Raw genomic sequence first — 14,098 nt, 5'->3', positions numbered from 1 at the left:
CTGCTATACACAGCTTGCACTTCTCCCTTCCCATTTTTCTCATTCTGGGATTTCTCTAATATGGTTTTTATTTTTCTTTTTATTTATTTTTGGAAAGGCAGTTTTGCCCTGTCGCCCAGGCTGGTGTGCAACGGCATGATCTCGGCTCACTGTAACCTCCGCCTCCTGGAATCAAGCGATTCTCCTGCCTCAGCCTCCCAAGTAGCTGAGATTATGGACCCACACCATGGCTAATTTAGTATTTTTAGTAGAGACAGGGTTTCACCATGTTGGTCAGGCCAGTCTTGAAGTCCTGACCTCAAGTGTTCCACCCACCTCAGCCTCCCAAAGTGCTGGGATTACAGGCATGAGCCACTGTGCCTGGCCTCAAATGTGGGTTTTATAGATAAAACTATTGCCTCTACAGACCAAATGCAAAGATGAAATGCAATAGTAATATATGGAGAGGCACTATTGGGTTTAACCTTTTATTTTTACATTTGAGAAGACTCCCCTTCCCAAAGCATATAAGCAACAAAAAGGCAGCTATTTCTATGGGAAGAATGAAACAAAGTTTTCAGTGCCAGAAATGGCTTTGGATTATAGTTTGCTTATTATAATGAAATCTTATTTTTTTTTAGAAAAGTAGAAAACTCTAGGCTGAAGACCTCAAACACGCTAATGAACATTTGTAATGGAAACCACTATTGCATGTGCACCACAGTCCCATTTCCAGAGAAAAGACTTGCCATGCCAGAATCCAGGGTTGTTTTCTGTTATTAAGCATGCACTGAGATTATCAGAGGCAACTTGGAGAGTTATGGGTGTTGCTGGAAGAACATTCTGGGAAGCAGACAGGAAGACGGTTACAGAGGTATGTCTCTGGGGTGTCTAGGTGCCATTGCTGGTGTTTGCATTGTCCCAGCTAACATGTGGATTATCATATTTTTTTCTTTTCCAAAAGCAGAAGTTAGAAGCAATGCTATAAAGATTTCAGTCCTCCAAACAAAGCTCATATGAGGGATTCATTTCAGAAACAATTTTCTTTCAGCTGTCATGTTTTTTCTGGACAATTGCAAATGAGCCTGTCTGAGCTGTTCTCATCCATTTTGGAAAACAAAAATGTTTTTTGACTAAGGCAAAAGTTGCAGAAATCATCATTCAGTTATTATTTAACTAAAATCCCCCATTTTCTGTAGGCCGCCTCCAATAAGTTCAGCCAGCCTTGATGTCTTCTCTTTCCAAATGAGTCACACTCTCTACTTTCCATACCTTGACTTCTCAAAGTGTTGTTTTTTGATCACCTGCATCAGAACTACCAAGGTGAACACGTTACAAATGCACATCTCTGGATCTTACCTCAGTCATCCTGAATCAGAATATCTGAGATGAGACTCAGGCATTTTAACAAGCTGCCATGATTCTTCTACTCACTAAAGTTTGAGAATGGTGGTTGCATTGCTTCCATTTAGACAATGAGTAATTCTCAGATGATCCCTTATATGACCTGTTGCGGTCACATGGGCCAGTTGCGTCCTGCATAAAAACACCTGGTAAACAGGAAGGGAGGATAAAATCAAGATGTTCACTCTGGCGCAAGATTGTGCCCACCAGAGGAAGAAGGTGTTTTTTCTAATTTGCACAAATGTCCCTTGGTTGCTCACTGATTACCCACAAAGCTACATCTGCCTAGAAGGGGCATCTTTTTTAATTTATACAAGGGCTCTGTGTGGGCCGGCAGTGCCCTACTTGTATGTCTAATTTATGAGGCCCATGAGACAGTCATCGCGTGTTAAGCTTTTTGTCCTCCTTCCCATTGTACCACACACACCAGTAAAACTCAATATGTGTAGAATCAAATTGAAAATGCTAATAACATATTAATACTAGAGAAAGAAAGACAGTTTTATCACTCAAATAACAATAGTCTCCTTCATTTCTCTCCTCCCCTGAATTGGGCAAAATCAGCAGAATTTTCCATTGCAGACCACAAATTGAACATACAGTCTGTGTGGGGGGCAAAATGAAACTCTTCTTTTCCTTCCTATTGGAAATAAAACGTTTTGGCAGTAATACTTGGATTGTTTTCTTTGGAAATTGCATTCATGTGATTTTCAAGATGTTTCCCGGGCTTTGTTGAAATTTGATCCGTTTAACAAGAAACACATAATTCAATTCATGTTAAAATTCTCAGGGTTACTTAAGAATAATTATGAGTTGTCCATGTGTGCTAGAAAAACAGTCCAGACTTCCTCAAGAATGGGAAGATTATTCGTCTCTCTGGGGTAATGTTTCTCCTTGTTAAGTATGCCCAGTGTACGAGTTTGCTCAAGAAGTGACCCCAAGTTTTTCCCTGGAAAGTAGTAGACAAGTTTCATGAGTTTCACCAGCAAAGCCATTTTCAGGGGTGATTTATCATGTGAAACAAGGGTCTCTATGAACTTTCATGGAAATGACAACATAACATCTCACACACCTAAAGAGAATGAGACTTGGGCTGAATTCTGAGATGTAATAGTTGGATTTCATCTAAATCATAGTTTTCTGAGCTCACTTTCTTGGCTAGCCTTTCTTCAACTTGCATCCTTCTTTTTTACTAAACCCTCTAAGCTACAGCTAAATCAAACAAAGCCCCGTAAATCTCCCTTGCACTCATACCACTCCCCTAACACAGAAATGGAATCACCTGAGCTTTCACAGACTCACAAACAGCAAAGGTGAAATAAATGGAGAAGGCAGAGTGGACTCACTCCAGCCTGTGAGTTGAAGTTCTCCTGAGGCCTAGCAAGGCAGGAAATGCTTCTTGTTCCACCAATACAAAAAATAAAAAATAAAAAAGGGAGAGCCAATCCCTATTCATCTCTTTCTTAACTGAGCCTCTTCTGGTTGGTTACAGGTAACATACACCATTAGTTAGGGGTGTTCATTGCAAAGATACAGGAGTGTGTCTCAGAACCCAAAGTCCTCAGAAAGAATGGGAACTGGGAATCAGAGGTCATCAGTACACAGGCAGTGTTTTCTCACCATTCTTCATCTTTCCTTCTCTCGCTTCATGCACCAGCTTCTTCTTATCCCCATTATACATGGGGAACACAGTAATCTCTGGTTTAAATGTTCTGTTTCAAAGATCATCCCAGATTTGCTTTTCTTCATCCCAATTCCAAATTCCCAAAGAAGGGAGGCTGACTGACTCATTGTAGATTTGTAAGCTCTTCTGGTCTAGTTATCTGTGGCTAAGGACAGAGTCAAGCTGGACCAGCATGAGTTCAGGGAGCTTGTCCCCATTCCCTTCTGGATGGTGGGAAGGAACATCCTTGAGAAAGCAAACTGGGCAGAAATCAAAAAGAGAACCCCTAAAATTCTAATGCCTATGATCCTAGAAACAAAATAGTGCTTTAGGTTCATTTATCCCAACCACCCCATCCATAGTAGGGATCTGTTCTGCCACATGCTTGACTAATAATTGATAATCCTTCAGCCCTGCTCGATTCCCCACCATGGGAATGGTGAGTTTACACATTATGACATCTCAGTATTAGTAACATTTCTTTCTTAGATTATAACAAAAATTCTTGCAGCAATGCCCACCCAAAGACAGTTCTATTAAAGCAGCTTATATCTCTAACTTTGAAGTGATGTGTGTGTGTGTGTGTATATATCTAATGCATATCATATATTTTCTAAAGTATATATATTCATATATAATATATTATCTATAAATCCAGGAGCTTAAAAAGAGGTTAACAAGAGGAAAGACGACTTGAGAAAAAAAGCATAGGTTCTGGTGATAGACTGCCAATTTTCAAATCACTATTCACTAGCTCTGCAACCTTCAACAAACACTTGAGCCTCTATTTCCTCAATTGTAAAATGATCACAGTGTCATGAAGATGAAATACTGTAAAGTGCAGAGAACATTCAGCTAAGTGCCTGACACAGAGTTGAAGCTCAATATGTGTTAGCTGCCATCATTTTCCTTTAGCATTACTTACTTGTAGAAATGAAACGAAATCACACATTTTCTAGGCCTTCTATCATTCTGCCACTGATATTTCTCAGTTTGACCAGATAACTTTCCTCAAAGGGCCTTGTCCATGCCAATGTGTAAGGCAATGACAGCACCAGAGTGTTTTTCAGACATAGCCTGGGACTTGTTTCTGGCAAGCAGGCTGGAGAAACATTCGCGCTTCACAGACCACCTGTCAAAGGGGCGGGTAGCATTCTATTTGTTATTCAAGCATGAAGCTGAAGCCTTCTCGCTCAAGCTGTAATGATGGGAACTGAGTAGAGAGACTACTGCATGTGTAGTTTACAGAATTGAAATACAGAAGTTGACATTTTTATGGTTTTCATAATCTTTGAGAGTAAGTGGTATAGCCAGAGTCAAGGAACTCTGCATCCGTTCTCACCTCTTGGGATTGGTGTAAAGGTGGAGAGAGAGAAAAAAATGGAAACAATTGGAGCTACCTGAAGGATGTATTTGCTATTTCCTCTCCCTAAGGAGCCAAGGAGCATTGCATAATATCAGGCTACCCTAATGCATGGGGACTGCATTACTCCCCAGGCTGCCGGTGTCCTCAAAGCAAGAGGTATCAAGAATGTGGTTAGCTTACATCTATTTAAAAGAATTACTAGTGCATTTTGCCCTTCCTGTGAATAGTGTGCCTGTTGATCTTCCTGGCAGCAAAACAGAATAGAATTGACTGGGCATCTTGAAGCAAAGCCTCTTCCACTTTCTGGAGTCACTGAGAGCTTTGGGAATCATGCCTGGCCCACATGCACCACATTGGTTTCCATAACACTTGCTGAGTAGCCAGAACTTGTCAGATGTATCCCAAGACCTTACTGCTCTACAGAAATATAATTTTAAGAAAGAAAAGGGGGTTGGAGGAATGTCACATGTCCTAGTTAACCATTTTCTAAACACAAGATCTATGTGAGGCATGAGCTTCAATTCAGCAAACATTTACTATGCACCTGCTATGCACTCTATATGTGGCAGTGCCATTACAAGGGAAGACTGAATGTGCTCAAGAGTACTAGGAGTGTAGAATATAGCCAGATCTACCTAGGGTCAGGGAGAACTGAGAAAGTTTATCAGAAAGCATGATATTGATGAATGCCTTAAATAATGTTGTCAGTTTCTAAGAATATGTAATCACATGAAAAATGCCCAGGTAATTTGTGTAATGCTGAGTGAAATACACATATACTAAATCTTTTGTAGCACAATTGAATTTGATTACACAAAGCATAAACAAAGTATAAAGCAGATACTTTTTTTCTATTTTATCTTCTATTTATACCTACCTGATGAATAGATGTAATTATTATCTGTATTTTGTTATTTAAGAAAAAAACCACAAAAATGTTAACCTTAGTGGTTGATCATGATTAAATTTCTTGTTTGCCTCTTAATAGGCTATTATAACATTTAAGTTATCAGATAAAAATTACAAACTTTTATGTTATTTTTAAATAGATTCTTACATATATGGTCAATTAATTACATATATGGTCAATTGATAGATAAAAGGGCCAACACCATTAAATGAAAGAAATGATGGTCTTTTCAACAAACGGTGCTGGGAAAACTAAATATCCATATGCAAAAGAATAAAGGTAAACCCTTACCTCACACCATATACAAAAATTAACTGAAAATTAATCAAAGACCTAAACAAAAGAGTTAAACTCTAAAACAGTTAGAAGAAAGCATAGAGTAAAATAACAACATTGGATTTTACAGGGATTTCTTGGTTATGAAAACAAAAGCACAGACAACAAAAGAGAATAAATAAATTAGGGTTTATCAAAATTAAAAACATTTGTGCATGAAAGTACACTATAAAGACAATGAAAAGGCAACCCATAGAATGGGAGAAAACATTCAAAAAGCATGCATTTGATAGTAGATTATATTTCAGAGTATTTTAAAAACTCCTATAACTCAACAACAAAATGAACAACACGATTCAAAAATGGGCAAACAAAATGTGTTATATACATTAATGGAATGTTATTCAGCCATAAAAAGAAATGAAATTTTGATATGTGCTAAAAAAATGGATGAACCTTGAAAAACATTATGCTAAGTAAAATAAGCCAGACACAAAAAGACAAATATTGTATGATTCCATTTATACAAGGTCCCTAGAATAGGCAAATGCATACACACATAAATTATAATAAAGGTTACCAGAGGCTGTGGAGGAAGAGAACACGGGAGTTATTAGTGGATCAGTACAGAGTTTGTTTGGGATGATGAAAGAATTCTGAAAATAGTGGCTACCAAAAAAAAAAAAAAAGAGTAAGGTAATTCCTGAGGAAGGGAAGGATACCCTAGGCATGGAACAGAGAATGTGAAAGCAGTGGAGGTGCGGATTGTCCTGTGTTTGAATCCTGTGAGATTGTGTCATGGGTGTATTAGAAAGGGAGGGTAGGGTTTAGGGCCTGGTTGAGCATGGCCCTGAATGCCAGTCAAAGAGGAGGACTGGCTTGAAAAAAATATAAGGCTGTCAAGCTTGCTTTTACATGCTAGACCCTCAATTGTTTTGTGCTACTAGCACAAAAAAATCCCTCAATTTTTTTTGTGCTACTCTTGAAATAAAATGTAGGCACTCCAGCTGTGATTGCATTCACAAGATATTCTGGAATCTTTTTTCTGCATTGGCTTGAGATAGTTTCTGGTTCTTTCTGAAAGACCCTTGACTATGACATGAGCAGCCTTGGTCCATCCAAAGTCCAGCTCACTCCAAATCTCAGCCTTCCCCTCTATTCAGTGAAGGCTAGGAAACACATCCTGGATGCCCTGCCCCAAAGCACGGGGCAGTGTTCTCACTCTCCCCACAGCCAACCTATCATTCCTAGGCTCACTACTGTTTCCCATGCCACTAAGGGACTGGGGAAATGTGATTACTCAGTTTTACAGTTTACCACCCAAATTTTAGTGATGGCACTGAGCGTACAAAAGGGCCACCTGTGTTTTACCTTCCATGTGATAACGTTACTACCATAAAGGTTGATTTCTTATTTTTCACAACCCAGGACAAACAAGAGTTTGGGCCACCAAACATTTCTCAGATAACACCTCATAATGCATTTCCATTACAAACAGTCCTTGGAACTTCACTGAATCTGTATTCATCTAAGGCTCACTTAAATTGGGTTGTCTGAAGATCCATTTGTAAATGAATATGAGGTTTCTTGATTCTTGATTGAGCATCTACCAGGAACAAGGCCTATGGTACATATGCAAATAAATACCAAGGCCATTTCCCCTAGGATATATACAATGATAGGGGTGGGAGAGATAGATATTCCCAACTAAAGAAGACAGAGGGATGTCATTACCACACCAGACACAACGAATAAAGCATTGCATGGAACTACAGGGAAGGATCAACCTGTTCCAGCTCAAAAATTACAATTGATGTGAGACTTAGATGAATACAGATTCAATGAAGAAAAGTGTTTCAGCTGAGGAAGCAACAGGTACAGAGGCATGGAGGGAAGAAGTTCGAGGAATGAGGGGCTTTCTGACATGGCAAAAGCTAGATTGTCTGGAACCATGCTGCACAATACTATAGCTAACAGGCTCCCAAGGTGATTTAAATTTTAATTAACTAAAATTAAATAAAATTTAAAATTCATCTTCTCAGTTGCCCTAGCCATATTTCAAACTTACATGGATTAGCCACAAGGGGCTAATGTCTACTATATTGGACAGTACCAATATAGAACATTTCTACCGTCACAGAATGTTCTATTGGACAGTGGTAGACTAGAGAGGAACAAGAAGTAGTTATAGTTGAGGTTTATTCCTTACCTAGACATTTGGTAGGAAAGGTAAACATAAATTTTAAGTTTTAGGGATGTGTTTTCATATAGTATGCTATGCATTGACTATGGTTCCAGATGTGAACCAAATCACATGGTTCACATATGTGATTTCTCTACCTTGTCATTCAAGACAGTTAGATTATGCTGCAGTAACAACTAGCCCCTTATCTTCATAGTTTAATCAACAAAGAATTATTTCTTGTGCTCACTGCATTTCCACCAACACGGGTGGTCACTCAGGGACCCAGGCTAGAGAAGACATCATCTTGACAAACACTTCCTTGATTACCAAGACAGATGAAAAAAGAAGGTTGGTGCTGAACATCTGCAGCTAAATGCCTCTGATGGAAATGACACACATCACTTCCATTCACATTTTGTTGGCAAATCACACAGCCACCATCAAGGGAGTAAGAAAGTATCTTCACATGTCACCAGAAAGAGAGAATGCAACCACAATACTTGTATATAACCCTAAAGACTGCCCCTATGTTAATAATCAATTATCCACCAAGATCTCCAAGCAGAGCAATTGACCACAAGTTAAAAAAAGAAAAAGTCAGAGCTGCAAAACTGATAGAAGCCTGACCAATGAGAGGCCTTAAACAACATCCAGGGACTGTCCTAGAACAAGTACCATTTCTTTCCTTCACATTTCTAGGACACCATTTATAATAAAGAAGAATGAGAAGCCAGAGCAATGACTGTGGGGATTTCCTCCCTTGCCAGAATTGCTCTTCATGTAGCTGTCCATGTCATGGTGGCTCCAAGTTTTCTATAGGAGGGGCCTAAAAGCACAAACCTAACCAGGAGGAATGCAATGAGATTTGTCTTAAGGCTGGATTTGCTTAGTAAGTTTGCTCTTTTTACTTAGAATGCATGTTTATTTGGAATCGCTTATGGTGAGGAGACTGCTGATCAATATTACAGGGAGATAAAACAGCTCTAAGCCCCCACCCTGCACTGTCACCAGTCTGTGACTATGAAAGGGAATCAAAGAAAGTTGTGTTGTTCTGCCTCTTCAGACCAGAAAAAAAAGTGGTGGCCCACTAGGGTGGCCAGCCATAGTGGTTTGCCTGGGACGGAGTGATTTCCCAAAGATTTACCAGTGCTTTGGCTACCAAAAAGGCACAATCCCAGGCAAACAGAAATGGTTGGTATCCTATGGCCTAGAGAGCACGCAGCTCTCAGACGTATTTAATTTTGTCATTGGGAGTTATGTTTAAGTATCAGTAAGTTAGGATGATAAAAGAATTAGGTTTCCTTACCCTCCAGATACATGCTTCTTTTCACAATTCATAAGATGTATCCACTCTGAGATCTGCGTTCCCTCAGGGAAGTCATCAACCAAGGACAAGTGGTGGCAGCTGCCTCTTTAGACAGTTCACCTTCCCACCCCCCAGCCCCTGCCCCACCCCCCACCCCCGCATGTCTTCATGGCCCTCACCTGAGCTGCTTTCACTTTTTTATGTCACCTGCCAGACCTGAGGCATGAGGCTGCACGTTGCAAACACCCAGGTGACTTTTACAGTTTCCATATTTAGACTGCAGCCAAAACAATGATATAAGCATCCTAGGGGTGGAACTCTGGCATCCACATTTTTCTTAATATGGTAAAATACATATAACACAAAATTCAGCATTTTAACCATTTGAGTATACAATTCTGTAAATTAAAGGCATTCATATTATTGTGCAACCATCACCACCATGCATCTTCAGAAGTTCTTTTTCATGATTCTGAATATAAACTCTGTACCCATTAAACAATAGCTCCCCATTCTTCTCCACCCCAGTCTCCGGCGACCACTATTCTATTTTCTGTCACTAAATTTGTCCATTCTAGATAGCTCATATAAGTGCAATCATACAATATTTGTCTTGTTGTGTCTATTTCACTTAGTATAATATTTTCCATGCGCATCCATGGTATAGCATTTATCAGTATTTTCTTCCTCTTTAATGAATAATATTCCATTGCAGGTGTATATCACTACATTTTGTTTATCCTTTCATCCTTCTATAGACATTTGAGTTATTTCTTCTTTTTGGCTGTTGTAAATAGTGCTGCTATGAACATAGAACATGTTCATAGCATGTTCTATAGCATAGAGGAACATGTATCTATTAGAGTCCCTGCTTTTAATTCTTTGGGGTGTATGCCTAGGAATGGAATTGCTGAATTGTGTTGTAATTCTATGCTCAATAACATTTGTATTTTTAACCCCTACCCCCACCACCCACCACCAGATGATTCTATTGTGCAGACAACGCTGTGGACTTCTGTATTAGAACTTGTAAACTCTGAAGAAGCTACACTTTCTCATTCCCATGCATGTGTGGCAGGGAACAAATGAACATCTTAGTTAATTCAGCCATAAAACAGGAGTTTAAAAACAGTCTTGAGAATACACAGAATGTCTTTCTGCCATCTTCCTCAAGTCTCTGAAAACAATTCTCCACAGTCCCTTATTGGATGCTTCTATCAACCTTCCAAAAGAACTGCCCTCAAAGAACATTTCAAATCTCATTATATATACTGCTTTAAAATTTAACTCAATCTGTAGAATTTTATAAAAATGCACTGGATTAGAAAATGACACAAAAATAATATCCACTGGTTTTCTTTTATAATATCATGCAACTAAAGTGACACATTTTAGGGTAGTACAGTTATTAAAATGCAGCCCTGTGCTGGTACGAATGTCACTTATATGTAAAAGGAAAGTAATTTTACATGATTTGCTCTCTTATTTTTTGTCCTAGCAATACAGAGTGATTTGTGGATTCAGTGACTTCATCAGATGGTCTTATTCTTTCTACCATACTACTTTAAATTAAGACTGGAAGCTTTTAGAATCCTTCTTCCCAAGGGAATTTATGAAATGTCAAAATGGTCACATCAGCCACTGGGGGCTGGCCTGGGAATAAAGACTTAATTTGGCCATGGGAATAGAAGAGGAATATTTCCTTGAACTTCTTTCACCCTCCTGGTTTTTCTCCTATGAAAACATTCCATCGTGCTGTATCATTGTCCAAACAGAAACACACGCAGCTGAACTCAATTTATCAGGGAGATCATTTAGGTATCATCTAGGGATAGGAAACCCAACTTTAGTGACTTGAACACTGAAGGGAGGTTATGAATTCACATAAGCAGAAGGAAGAAGGGTAGACTTCAGATGAAGTGTGATTCAGAGGTTCAATGTTCCCATGGCATGCACCTTCCCTTTTGTTGGAGATCCTGTAGTGTTGTCTTTATCTTAAAGTGGCTGCCCAGCAGGTCCACACTCTCCCCTTACGCAACCAAAAGATCTGCCATACTTCTGTATCTTCCCTCTCTACACCACACTGCCAGAGGGAGTCATGAAGGTCTCCTTTAATAAAGCTAGTAACATCCCCTCCCTGATTGGGAGGCACCAATCTTACCCAAATCAGGTGACTGAGAATGGGAAGAGGGTGTTCTCCCATAGGAAACTCAGCATTCTTTCACTGAGAAGAGAGAGGAACTGATTCTTGGCAGCAAACAGCATGTGTCTACGATGTCAGCTGTGTTCTGTCCAATGCAGAGCACAGCATGACTCTTAACCTCCCTTGTTCTAAACAGCACTGCCCAGCAGAACTTTCTGCAATCCCAGAAATGTCCTCTACTGTTCAGTGCAACAGCTATCTACCCACATATGACTGCCTATTCAGTACCTGACATGGGGCTAATGCATCCAAAGCACTTGATTTTTGAGTTGTTTTAAAAAAGTAAATTTAATTTCCATAGCCACATATAGCTAGGTGCTGCCATATTGTGCACTGCAGTTGTAGAAACTGATACTCCATTAAAGCAACTGGAGATCACATTTGTTTCCCTGGCAAGCACATAATATTAATGGCATATAATGGAGCATATTGTCAATAAACTTTCATATCTTTTCTGTTTAGGAGGCTGCTGTATCATATCTTTGTCATTCTGTATATCTGCAATTAAATATTTAAACGTTAAGATTTTACATTTATTTCAGGTGAAGTTTTCAGAGGATCCCCATCATTAAAGATATTTCTTATTCTGACTTTTAAAAATTCATAATATTACTTGCACTACCAATCCTGTGCTGGTCTCTATTATGAAGGGAATCTATTCTATAGCAGAGATTTTTTTTTAACCTGAAGATAATAAATGGCCTCCAAGAGGATGTGAAACTCCTGTAGCTTTTGGTGTGCTTCTACCATGTTGTTTTTGTTACCTCCAAGGCAAAGTTAAGTTCATTAAGTTTTCAAAGATTAAAATCAGTAGTCAATAATTTGCACCTTTGCGCAAATTACTAAAGCAGGGCCGAATTATATGGCCTGCTGTGAAAAATGGCCTACCAGGTTAATACCAGTGTTTAAACCCCAGGCTCTGTCTCTGGTCCCTGAGACCAGAAAGGTGGTGAGCTTTTTTCAGACTCCTGTCCACCGTGTGGCAGAGCCACAACAATCAGAAACTTACTCACGTCGGTCTCTTTAAGTTTTGACTTCTTCCCCAAATCTGCTAACTGTTGTGCATTCTCTAGAGCCCTTGCTTAGTTGTTTTTGTATTTACAGTTCTTAGTTGTTATGTGTTAGTGTCCTCCTTATTACATTATGCATAACACTTATTTAACCAGATCTCTATTAATGACGATTTAGAATCTTACTAATATTTTTTTGTCAGTCCAATCATTTCTGAAATGAACATTCTTATTTGTGCCTTGAGCAAGAATGCAACCAAAGACTGAAAAGTAGGGGTACAGCTTATGGAGTAAGCACATTAAGATTCTAAAACACGTGGCAGGAGGTCTGAAACCAATAATCTTATCATAGATAATATCATCATATGAGTTAACTATTTAGGATGAATTAAAACACATAATAAAAGTCCAACATTTATCTATTGTATCAAATGTACCAAAATGCTTTCAGAGAGGGTGGCCACCCCAAAGTTACCACCAAAATGCTTTCCAAAGGGTGAGTGCTGACAATGGCCTGCTATATACAGCTAAGGGAACTCTGAATATTTTTTCTTCTGGAATATTTGAAGAAGAGGCTTTTCTATCCATTTGCAGTGAATTTTACATGACTATCAAAAGTCACAAGGCCAGAGAACAAAGAAGTAGTTGGGCAATCCAAGGCACTTAGTTATCCTTGATATCCTTGCTTACATCTTAAAACTAGGCTCAGGACCATAGGGACCATCTCCTCATGCTTTGCCTTGTCTCATGCTTTGAGGCAATCAGGGAAACATTGTATTTGTACAATCCCAGAGCCACAAAGTTTGCAAAAGTACACACTGCCAGGGCAGGATGATGAAAAGGAAGCTCCTCTCAACTGTCCACCCTTAGCGTATGCTAGCCCCGCTATCAACAAACAGCAGCCTTCCCAGAGGGCAAATGTTAAGGATTATTAAGGCTTCATTTCATAATTTCCATTTTGATTCAAAAATTGTAGGAGGCTATGATTTTACTTTATGATTCTTTCTTTCCCTATGGAGTTGGATTCTTTCTTTCCCTATGGAGTCAGATCACATTTATAAGCTGGGAAAGGTAGGGTTTTTTCTTTATGGCATTAAATATTCTCTTTCATGATGGCGTTTAACTTGACAAATGGCAAATAGATCGTGATGTGACCCATGTAGAAGTGTTTTCAAGGGAGGTTTGGGAGTTCTGAAAAATTCACCTTGCCAGATGGCATGTTGAAAGCCCATTATCATGTCTGATGCCCTTTATGCTGTCACCATGCACCATGTTGGTGAGAGAAAGCTAACCAATATGGGGAAAGACTTGGGGTTTCCGTTTCATATTCAGCAAAGTTGTTTTTCCAGTGAATTCTAAGAACATAACAAAGATGCCATTGGTATCAAGCTTTTTCACATTTTTTTTTCAGTCAGGTGTTTCTGCACGATATACTAAGCATTTACATGTGCCAAGCCTCAATCTAGTCCCTGTGGGGAATACAAACATGAAATATCCTTAGACCAGCTTTGGGTAGGGTCCTAGTTAGTTTCTTGCTCAGGATAGTTTCCAAGGTCAGGCTCTTTATGCAGTTCAATGTGGCAGTATTGACATTTTAAGAGAAATACAGTTTGTACCCTTATGGAAAGAATGTAGAGCATGTAAGTGTTAAGTAAAAAATTACAACTGTGTGAATTCACAGTGATGTGAAGGTTCTCACCCTGCTTTATAACTTAAAACCAGCTGAGTTTGTGTCCCTCCCTCCCCATTAGACAGCCAACATCCAGTATGCAATGAGCCCCTTGCTTTTTTTTTTT

The sequence above is a fragment of the Cebus imitator genome, unplaced genomic scaffold (genome assembly GCF_001604975.1).
Source record: "Cebus imitator isolate Cc_AM_T3 unplaced genomic scaffold, Cebus_imitator-1.0 Scaffold291, whole genome shotgun sequence".
NCBI lineage: Eukaryota > Metazoa > Chordata > Mammalia > Primates > Cebidae > Cebus > Cebus imitator.
Note: the sequence above shows the minus strand (reverse complement) of the source record.